Source organism: Ipomoea triloba, chromosome 12 (genome assembly GCF_003576645.1).
Source record: "Ipomoea triloba cultivar NCNSP0323 chromosome 12, ASM357664v1".
Classification (NCBI taxonomy): Eukaryota; Viridiplantae; Streptophyta; class Magnoliopsida; order Solanales; family Convolvulaceae; genus Ipomoea; species Ipomoea triloba.
The window spans coordinates 18,312,197-18,322,768 of NC_044927.1; the positions used below are offsets into that span (position 1 = coordinate 18,312,197).

The following is a 10,572-nucleotide window of genomic DNA, read 5'->3' on the forward strand; positions in this document are numbered from 1 at the left end:
GCTGGAGTGGGGGTGAAGGGTGTTGGGGGCCATGCATGAAAGAGACCAATCATTGTTGTTTCCTTTAGAGCTGGCTCAAATTCCCTTTCTTTCTATCCCAACTTTTTCAGTTTTGTATTTATCAAGAAATGGCAATTTGATGATTAGTTGGAAATTGATGAAGATTAGTTGTATTAACTTTTTCAGTTCAGTTGTTGTAGCTAATCAATTTCAATGCTAGCCTTGTAGTGGCACCAGTACAAGTAAACCACTAAAAGTGGCCACCACATCACACAGTAGCTTCCAAAAACCCACTTCTTAGTTCTTATGTATATTTATTTGGCTATGTTGACATTCAATTCTCAAGTTTTGTTAAACTTGCAAGCTCTCGTAAAGTATTAAAATAAACTTAGCTAGATAAAATTAAACCAACTTCAAGATTGAGTTGTTATAACAGTGAGTGAATAATGGCACAAAATAAGGAAAAATAATTCATGTAATTAATATGCGTCCTTCAATCAACCAGTAATAATATTCATAACCAATGTTGCAGAAGGCGCTAGACGCTAGTCGAACGCTCAGGAGCGCCTAGGCTGCCAGTAATTTGAGTATATTGTCTCCACTTTTCCCACTCAGGGCTAAGAGTTGTTAGATTATTATAATCTCCAAAACTAGTCAAATGCATACGTTAGATGGTTAGTTGAATACATGGTTGGGACAATATAGAAGAAGAGTAGTCGAGCAGGCAAAAAAAAACTACTCGGCCAAGTTGAGCGCCAACTCGACTGAGTTGGGCACTGACTCGGTCGAGTAGGGGCCTCGACCGAGTTATGCGCCCAACTCGGTGCTTAGGGCGCCTAGTCGGCCGGTTAGTCAGTAGGCCGACTAAAAGCCGCCTAGGACTGAAATCGCCTCGGCGTAAAGGTGCCTAGCACCTAAGTGGCCACCTAGAATGGTTTTTACAACAATGTTCATAAATGGAGAACGTAACATCTTGCAATTTGTTTTAATAAAAGTTTCATTACATCCAATTATGGTCCCTCTTTGCAATTGGCTTTTCAGATTGATATATCTGCGCACACCTCAATTTTTTTTTTTTGTTTTTTTGGATAAGATTAAGAATCATGTTCTTTTGTTGAACTTATTGGAATGTTGAGTACAATCAATGATGCTCTTGTCATTGCCCTCAATTTTGACGCCCACTGCCCTGCCCGCCCTGGCCTAGCTTAACTATGAACCTGGTCGAATTTGCAAAACGTTTAATCGGGTTGTTGAGGATAATATATAGGTTTCACAATGGGATGTTGGCTCGGGCTAGATCAATTATACAAAATTAGAGTTTGGTCACAACCTCTTTAGATTTTCGAAGCAAATGGTCCAAATTCACCAGTAATCATCTCATTTGTACTAGAGTAACAATCTAATTTTAGATAGTTTATAAATACTATCTTGTATATATCCCAAAAAGAATTTGAACTTTGCTAATTTGAATACGCACAACACTGTTCTTGTAACCCCGACTAATACCAAGAACCTATCCTATTCTAATTACTCTGTTCAATATTGATCATCTATATATTACATCTTTTACATAGCATGAGGCCGATATTGGGATCGTATGCAATGCTTAATTTACACCAACAGTACTAGTCCACCTAGAGCTCAGAAGAGCAAATCACATTGGTAGTGTTGAGTAAATAGTTGTTAGCTGATTGAATTAGTGGATTTGACTAGAAAAATGTTTGGTAAATTAGTTGTTAACTGATAGTTTATTACCTTTCTAAAAAAGTTAGATCCAAAAAGCTGTTTTGAGTAGCTTTTTTAATTTTAACATTTTGAAACAATAAACTGTTACAAAAAAACTAAATAATTAATTACTCATATTGATTGTTTAACCAAATTAAAAAACTAATAGTGGTCAAATAAGTCAAAATTGACTGATAAGCTAACTATGTTACCAAGCAGGGCAATTATATAAATTCAACTATTAGGGTCGAAATAATTAAAGAGTCACTATTAATTAATTTCATTTTTCTTAACTCAAAAAAGTATATGGTTTGGAATTGAATATTATGGTCGTCCCTGAGTAGATTATTGGAGGATTTCATTGCATATTTCAAGCCTTGAGTTGCAAGGCAAAACTGTGAAATCTTGAATTGCAAAGAAGTAGGCAAGTGAGTGATCACAACAGTAACAAGTAAGCAATGGAATGAGCTCTGACAATACCCAAAGGGAAATTATATTAAAGGATGGCAGCAATGATTGTCCCACATCAGAAACAGACATCACATCCTCTAATCATTCATATATAATATACACATAAATCAGAGAGAACTAAGAGTGTTTAATCTTAATTGACTCCCAGGCCTATATATTTCTTCTGAAGAAAGTAAAGTAAAGCTGATAAGAATTGCATTAATGTGTGATTAACATACAGAGGCGCATTTAAAACACTTGTAATCAAGGAGGGGAGTGAAACAAGCCATGTGCTTTGGCAACATAATTGGATCAATAATGAGGAAGGGGAGATGAGGCAAAAACACATGCTTTGGTTGAGCTGAGCATATCTTTATCAATTGGCCTTAAACAATCCATAATTTAATTATTATTATTATTATTATACCTTCCTTCCCAGTAAATTCTTGCTCATTATTATATTGCTTGATCCAGAAAAAAGCAAAATTATATTTCTCCAAAAACCTAGCAAGCCAAGAAATTTAATTCCCACAAAATAATTGCTCATGTGATTAGGAAGATGTCAATGTTAGACAACCATTGCAGAAATCAACTCCTCCCTGCACATGTTGTCTCTTTTTCCTTCCTGCTTCTTCTTTTTGTACGTATTATTATTACTGATATTTCTAAGTACGTGTGTGTATGAAAGAACTTAGCAATTATTAGTGAATACAATTATTATTTTAATCCATGGAATTAATTGGTATTGTTTGAAATCAGATTGAAGTGTAAAGTCCATTCCTCAGTCTAGGCTCAACTTAACTAGTCACCCAACAAGAAATAAGTTACAAATTTTACTTTGTTAATTCATTGGATTGACGCATTTTGAGATTTGATTTGTACCCTCTGCGCGTAAGAGAGTCTCTATGCTATACAATTTAATGAGCCTTAGAAAGACTCTTGTATAAATAGTGATGCAAACTCACTTTCCAAACCAATGTGGGACAAAAACTACTTGAAAGCTTTTTCCCTCCATTTTTTCCAACTCAAATGGGTCAACTTTGAGAATTAATTTCTCATTCACCCATTATCCATTTTGAGCGTAGAATATATCAATCTCTTCGTCTAACTACGAAGAACCTGAATCCACTTTGACCCGACCTAAACCGGAAGTAGACCCCACATATATTTGTACCACAAAATAGCTACTAAAATGTCATTTTATGCTATTTTTTCCAACAGTTATTTGTCTAGAAAATATCAACGCTCTACGGTCAACCAACAATCACTCAAGTGCTTATTCCATTACTCACAGGTGAATTTTTCGCTAATATAGTTATACTTACTGAATATCAAAATATAAGTGTACCTCAAGATCTTGCAATAACTAACCAACAAATAATTAAATTAATGATATATAATGCAATGCAGATTATCTACATATTGCATTAATACACTTATTTTAGAACACTGAATTTTTGTGGTATTTGTTGCATGGAAGGAAGACTCATACTATAGTTTATTTGTCGATTCTTATATGCTATAAATCATAATATCATAAGAAATGGATACTTTGATGAAATATGAAGCATGAATGCTCTGTCAATCAACGGTTATGGACATCGCATTTCAATAGTTTGGATGAGCATCATCCCAAAAAGCCATACACTCCATTTGGTAATCTGGAGTGAAGTTTGGATTAACAGTTTTGATATATGATTCATACATTCTAATATATTTTTGTTTGCCTGATGCCAGTATGATGATTTCAATTTTGAAAGCATAGAAACAAGCTCGAAACATGCTTATATGCTTGAATGGTCTTAACTCAAAGTTAAGTACCCACTATCCCACAATGCTTTATGTTGTATGTTAGACTCAAGGTTACTAACTTCTCACAATAGTCAGAGACTTGCTTTATATGTATGAAATATTGACAAAAAAGTTAGGATTTAGATGTGAGTTTTACTTATATATACTTGTGAATATGAAACATTTTGATATTTTGTGATTGGTAAAATCAATATATTTTACAGTTTGACTATCAAAACTAATTTTATGGAAAAAAATCACAGAATATATACATGTAGATCATAAATTAAAATTTCAATGTTAATACTGCTATGACTGTACTCAATGTTTTGATTACATTAAAAGTGATTTTTTAAAATTTCAAGCTTAAGATATGACACACTTGATTAGTCGCAGCTGGAAGGTCAGTGATTCGCTCGCCGACTTTAGATTTCGTTGATCAAATTAATTAGTACATGTGCAACATGAATATTACAAAAGGACGAACATATTTAAGTTGTAACTCTTTGCGTAAGGCAGAATCAGACGGTGAAAATTTATTAGAAATACGCACTCCTAAATTCTTAAATAGTTTGAGATTGTATGATTTTCTTAATCATTCATTGACATTAAAGGTCGTTGCACCTATTATGTTATTGCAGAAGATAGACCATTCTCTTGGTCTTTATAAAGGTACGCAGCTCATCATCACAAGATTGACAGATCACATTGTTGAAGAAAGAATAAATAATGGGATATGATGAGCACAAATGATGAGTGTAAAAAGGGTGTAATGTCGTTCCGTTGAGGATTGGTGTTATGGCACGAAACTGTGTGAATTACCAGGCACTAGAGTATATGAATTTATAGAATCCAAGTAACAGAGACTGAATGATGTGGAATAAAAGAAAGCAATTAATTAAGGTGAAAACTATATGATAAAAAGTATGGGCCAGATTAAGGGGATTGTAATCTTGATGTTCCAACCAACTCAGGATTAGGGAAAGAATATTTAACCAAGGGATATATGGGTAATGCACAAAAGAATTCTACTCAGCTACTTTCGTAATCAATAAGAGAATTAGGCTAAAATTGCCCCACTGTCGTGATGCATCAATCATAACCTTAAGCACCTAAGCATTGTAAGCCCCCAAAATTACCTCTACTTTCATAGCAGGAAAATTAGGTTGAAATCGGTAAGGCTCGAGGTCTCCATCCAACTTTCGTTGTAATGAGTCCCTCTCCTAGACTAGCAATTAATTCTGGCCACAAACCAATAACTAGTAATCAACATAAACCCTAGGTAAAAGATTCAATCCCTTTATGCAATAATCATAAATCGAACATCAAGATTAACAATGGATCCCTAATCCAAACCCATAAACGAATTACTCCCGCATGATGGGAGTAAACATAGCAAAGCAAGAATAAATAACCATAAACATCATAAGAAATAAAAGGGAAGAGAAACTTAATTGATAAAGAACAAATCCAACTTCAATCTTTGATTCCAATCTTGAAATAAAATAATCTAATGTAAAACTAGTCTAACTATGCTGGGGAAATATAAACTAAAAGCTAGGGTTCAGAACTCTGTAAGAAAAACCTCCTTTAATTGTAGAGAATAGGTCAAATATATAGGAGGTAAATGGGCCTTGGCCCATTAGGCATCTTAAAATTCTTTTCCAACTTGTATTCTTCCTTGTAATTCCCTTTTCTTCCAGAACTTGTCCAAAATGTTCCAATATTCTTCCTTTATTGTTCCTTGTAGATAATTCAGCACTTGGACAATATAACACACAAACAATGCCCAATTTCACTAGGATACAGAAAATAACCTTCAAAACAACTAGAATAAGGGGTGAATAATTGTACAAAATAGCAGATATCAGGATACATGAATGAACCAAAGTTCTTATCCCTCGAATGTCTTTCACTCCTTCTGATACGAGATTATCCTTCAAGTTCCAACATAAATAATTCCCATTAATGCTTGCATATGCCATGACTATCAACAAAAGCCAGGGCCAAACACTAACTCACGTTGGGTTATTGCTGAAAAAAATCAGTCTTTAATCACAGTCAATTGTACGTGGCTTTCTCCCGAGTCATCAATCCTGATGGCCTGAAAGTGTTAGTTATAGACGATGATGAACAAGATTGTGTTGCTACTACCAATGTCGTTTACAAAGATTTTTCAATAATGTGTAAATACAACCGGTGATATTATGTTTTATTCTAAGATGGAAAATTGCTATATATCTACACAAAAATATATCTTCCATATTACATATGAATTAGAATAGCAATTGATTCATATAACTGAGAGATGATGTATAATGGTGAATGTAAATATGAGGGTGAAAATGTCGTTCCGCTGAGGATTGGGGTATGGCACGTAATGGTGTGAACTAAGAAATTCTAGGCACTAGAGTAATTGAATTTACTAGAATCCAAGTAATAAAAACTAAAATAGGAAAATAAAAGGAAAGCAGGTTAACTAGTGAATAAACTGTATGGTAATGAAATGGGTCGTATTAGGGGTATCGCAACCTTGATGCTCTAACAATTTCAGAATTAGGGAAGGAAGAATTAACTTGGGGATTTATAGGCAATGCACACAAGAATTCAGTTAAGCTACTTTCGTAATTAATAAACAGAATTAGGCAAGGATTGCCCCACTTTCGTGATGCATCGATCAATCATAGTCTTAAGCACCTAAGCATTGTAAGCCCCAAATTATCCATATTCTCATTGTAGGAAAAATCAGGTCGAAATTGGTAAGGCTCGAGGTCTTCACCCAACTTTCGTTGTACTGTAACAACCCCAATTTCTAATACAGAATTAATCATAAATAAACAATAATTCTTACTAACCATATTGGAAATAAATGCGGAAGCGAATTCAAACTCTAAACCAATGGGGTGTTATGCCACGCTTGGACCACCACTAAGCCCAAATGCACAGGCTACAAAGCTTTCTAACCACAATCCATATTACAACAATTCACTAATCGAATTACAAATCAACTATAATACAACATTTTGAATTCTAAACTAAACCATTTAAACCAAGCTACAACTCCAAGGGAAACTAGCTCTACAGCGCACTCTTAGAACGGGTCACTTCTACCAAGTCCTGAAAACAACAAGGTTTGGAAAACACAAACAAATAGAATTAGCATAAAATGCTAAGTAAGCTCTACTCTGCCCTGTAAAATAATACATTTATAGTTTGAAAAATAGATATACTTTATAAATAGATTTTTATACTTAAGTAGACAGTACTATAGAAATCATTTAGCCAAAAGCTTAAAAGAATATTCCCAAAAGGACTTTTCGTCAATATGTAGTAGTTTTCAAGATATTTAACTCAACACCAAAAGTAAGTAAGGTATATACTTTTTCAAGTATCATACGTTTGAAGCACTATAGTAATTTTATAAACCATCACTACCCACTCTCAAAGTATCATAAGTAAGGAGGATTCTCAAAGTAAGAATAATCCTTATAGCAATTCTCAACCCACAATCATTTCAAAGCATAACACTTCCAAAGGTCATGTATAGTTACATAATATAGTACGAAGGAATACAATTTCTTATTTGCTCATAAACATTTCTCGAATAAAATATAGATATGGAGGAACCAATAAAATCATATACATAGCTCAACATATAATCATTTCAAATATAGACTTTCTCATAAGTCATTCTAGAAATCATATATATATATATATATCAATAATCATAGGTAGGGAAGAATTCAAATCATGATTCTCAAATCACTTCTTCAAGTATCACCTATACATATGGAATCAACCACATCTCAATAGTGGGAATATAGATCTATGTCATTAATAGTACTAAGTATATAAGTAAATAATTATGTTTAGTAATAATATGGAGGAAACTAAATATCAACAACGGGAGGAAGGGATCATCACCGCAGCGATGTCCAACAGGGAACAGTAACTCTCTACTGAACCCAAAACTGCTCCCACTTAATCTCAACAAAGGGAGGAAGGGATCATCACCGCAGCGATGTCCAACAAGGAACAATAACTCTCTTCTGAACCCAAAACTGCTCCCACTTAATCTCAACAAAGGGAGGAAGGGATCATCACCGCAGCGATGTCCAACAAGGAACAGTAACTCTCTACTGAACCCAAAACTGCTCCCACTTAATCATAGGTGAAATCAGGACTGCTACCTTAAGTGTGCACACCCCCTAACTGGGATTCCAAACCTAGCGAGTAATAGCTCCAGCCCTAGTAAAATAAATTTCAACCGAAGGGACCGCAGCCCAATCGGGTCCTCCAAAATAGATACATTTTTACTTATTTATTTCAAAATAGCATAAGTCCTCCAAAATAGATTTTCATAAATATTCTCATTGCACGTAGGCTAGTAAAAAAATATAATTTTTCTCAAGGTCAAGTAGGGTGTATAACTCACTAATATACATATCAACCAAAATAGGGTTTATTTCCAAAGATAAATATAGTTTCATTATTTTCAATACACTTAGTTTTTCAACTACAATTTCTCCACATAGGAATTCTCACCGAACTCTATAAAAGATGTCATAGATTATACACTTCCCAAAAATATAGTTTCAACTCATATAATTCCGAAAATGCATGGCAGCAGCAACAGAAATGCACGGCAGCAGAACAGAGATGCACAGCAGCAGAAACAGAGATGCACGACAGTGGCGAAACAACAGTACTTTCCAAGATTTGAACCACAAAAACATTCTAATGACCAAATAGTAATATATATACATCCATATATCCAAGATTTGAGCCATTAACAACACCAAAACATAAACTTCATAGTTTAGAACACAAAAGATAGGACAAAATTAAATTTGGGCATCCATGAAATCTTACCTTCATTGTCTCTAATCCACACTCAATCCATTTTAATTTGCCACGCCCAAGCTAGCAACCTTCATCATCTTCTTCAATACACTGTAGCCACCACAAGCCGCCAATGCAGTCCACCGTCCATCGCCCCCAAGCTTCTTCAATCTACCGTACGAAGCCATAGCTTGCCGGAAGAAACAGAGGAGAGGGAGACACTACCGCTGCCCCGTCTTCACTGTCGACCTTACTACACGCCGCTGCTCAGCTGTTCGTCGTCCATGCTGTCGATCTGCTGTGGGGCTTCGTCCAATGGAGAACGAGAGACGAGGGAGAGAATGACGAAGAGAGATACAAAGACAACTGCTAATTTTTGGATCCTAGCAATGAACATCCCTCTTAAAATCAATGTACATAAGTTTATATATCTATCTATGGTTTAAATTTGTCTTGGGCTTGGACTAGAATAATTGGATTTGAGTACATTGGGCTAAGGATAATTTTTTAGACTTAGCAAATTAAATCATTTGAGCTTAGTTTAGTTTGGGTTCAAACTTAGGCTCAACACATTAATATAAGCGTCATACGTTCGTCTCAAATAGACTTTTAGGTCAAAATTTTGATTAATAAATTTATCTCCTAAATAGGACTTTTAAAACCATAAATAAATATATAAATATTTCCTACAAAATCATTTAAAAATAAAGAGTTTAAAATATTTAATTATACTCTTGTTTGACCAAAATTTCTTGTAGGAAATTTAAATTACATATATTGTTTTATTTTAAATGTTTAATAAAATAGGAGTTTAAAGTAAATAATTTTGGATAATAAAATTATAAGGTAAAAAAAATAATTTATTTAAACTTTGAAGAAATAATAATTTGTTTTTGAAAGTATTTAGGTTAAAATATTTAGGATTGTAAAATAAATTTTATTCTCAAGAATATTTTATTAAAATAAGATTGATTTAAAATACTGGGGTGTTATAAATGAATCCCTCTCCTAAACTAGCAATCAATTGTGGCCATCAATTAATAACAAGTAGAATTCAATCCCCAATTCAACATAAACCCTATGTGAATAATTCAATCCCTTTATGCAATAATCACAAATTGAACATCAAGATTAGCAATAGATCCCTAGACCCTAATCTAAACCCATAAACGAACTATTCACTCATTGTTAAAGTAAACAAAACAAAGCAAGAAGTAAATATTGAAACCATAGCAGCGAAACTAAGAAATAAAATAATAAAAGGAAGAACTTTACTAACAATCTCGAAGAGTAAATCCAATCCAAAACCACGATTTCAAGCTTGTAAACGAATTCAAGTATGTAAATCTAAGCTATTCTATGCTATGGAAAACTTTCAAGAGAAGGAAAAATGTGCTGAACTGAACTAGGGCTGGGAATACCCCAAAAAATAGCAAAAATCGTCATTAAATACTAGACATCAGCAGTGGTCATGACAGTGCTCACGGCTGTGATCGCGGCCGTGAGGTGCAGTGCCCCGCTGTTGTCCGCGACGGGGCTCACGGGCAGCCTCACGGCTATGAGGCTGGCCGTGAGGTACCCTCTCTATTTTCCTTCAGACTTCTTTTGTGCTTCGCTGCTCTTTTCCGTCCTTGGGTAGACTCCTATGCTTCCAAAACTTGTCCAAGATGTCCAAAAATCATTCCTTTGCTCCTCGTTCGTGAATAAACTAAGCTTAAGCAAATGTAATACACAAACGAGTATCAAATTCACCAAGGTAAATAA

The 10,572-nt window shown here is 34.3% G+C and overlaps 1 long non-coding RNA gene across 1 annotated transcript; it reads right to left on the reverse strand.

Moving 5' to 3' along the window:
- Positions 1 to 6,789: 6,789 nt before the first annotated feature.
- LOC116000095 lies at positions 6,790 to 9,189 on the reverse strand. The gene is made up of 2 exons (XR_004094064.1): positions 8,839 to 9,189; positions 6,790 to 7,083 (listed from the first exon to the last, which is right to left on the reverse strand). It is a non-coding gene; the product is annotated as an uncharacterized LOC116000095 (long non-coding RNA).
- Between the last annotated feature and the right edge of the window lie 1,383 nt (positions 9,190 to 10,572).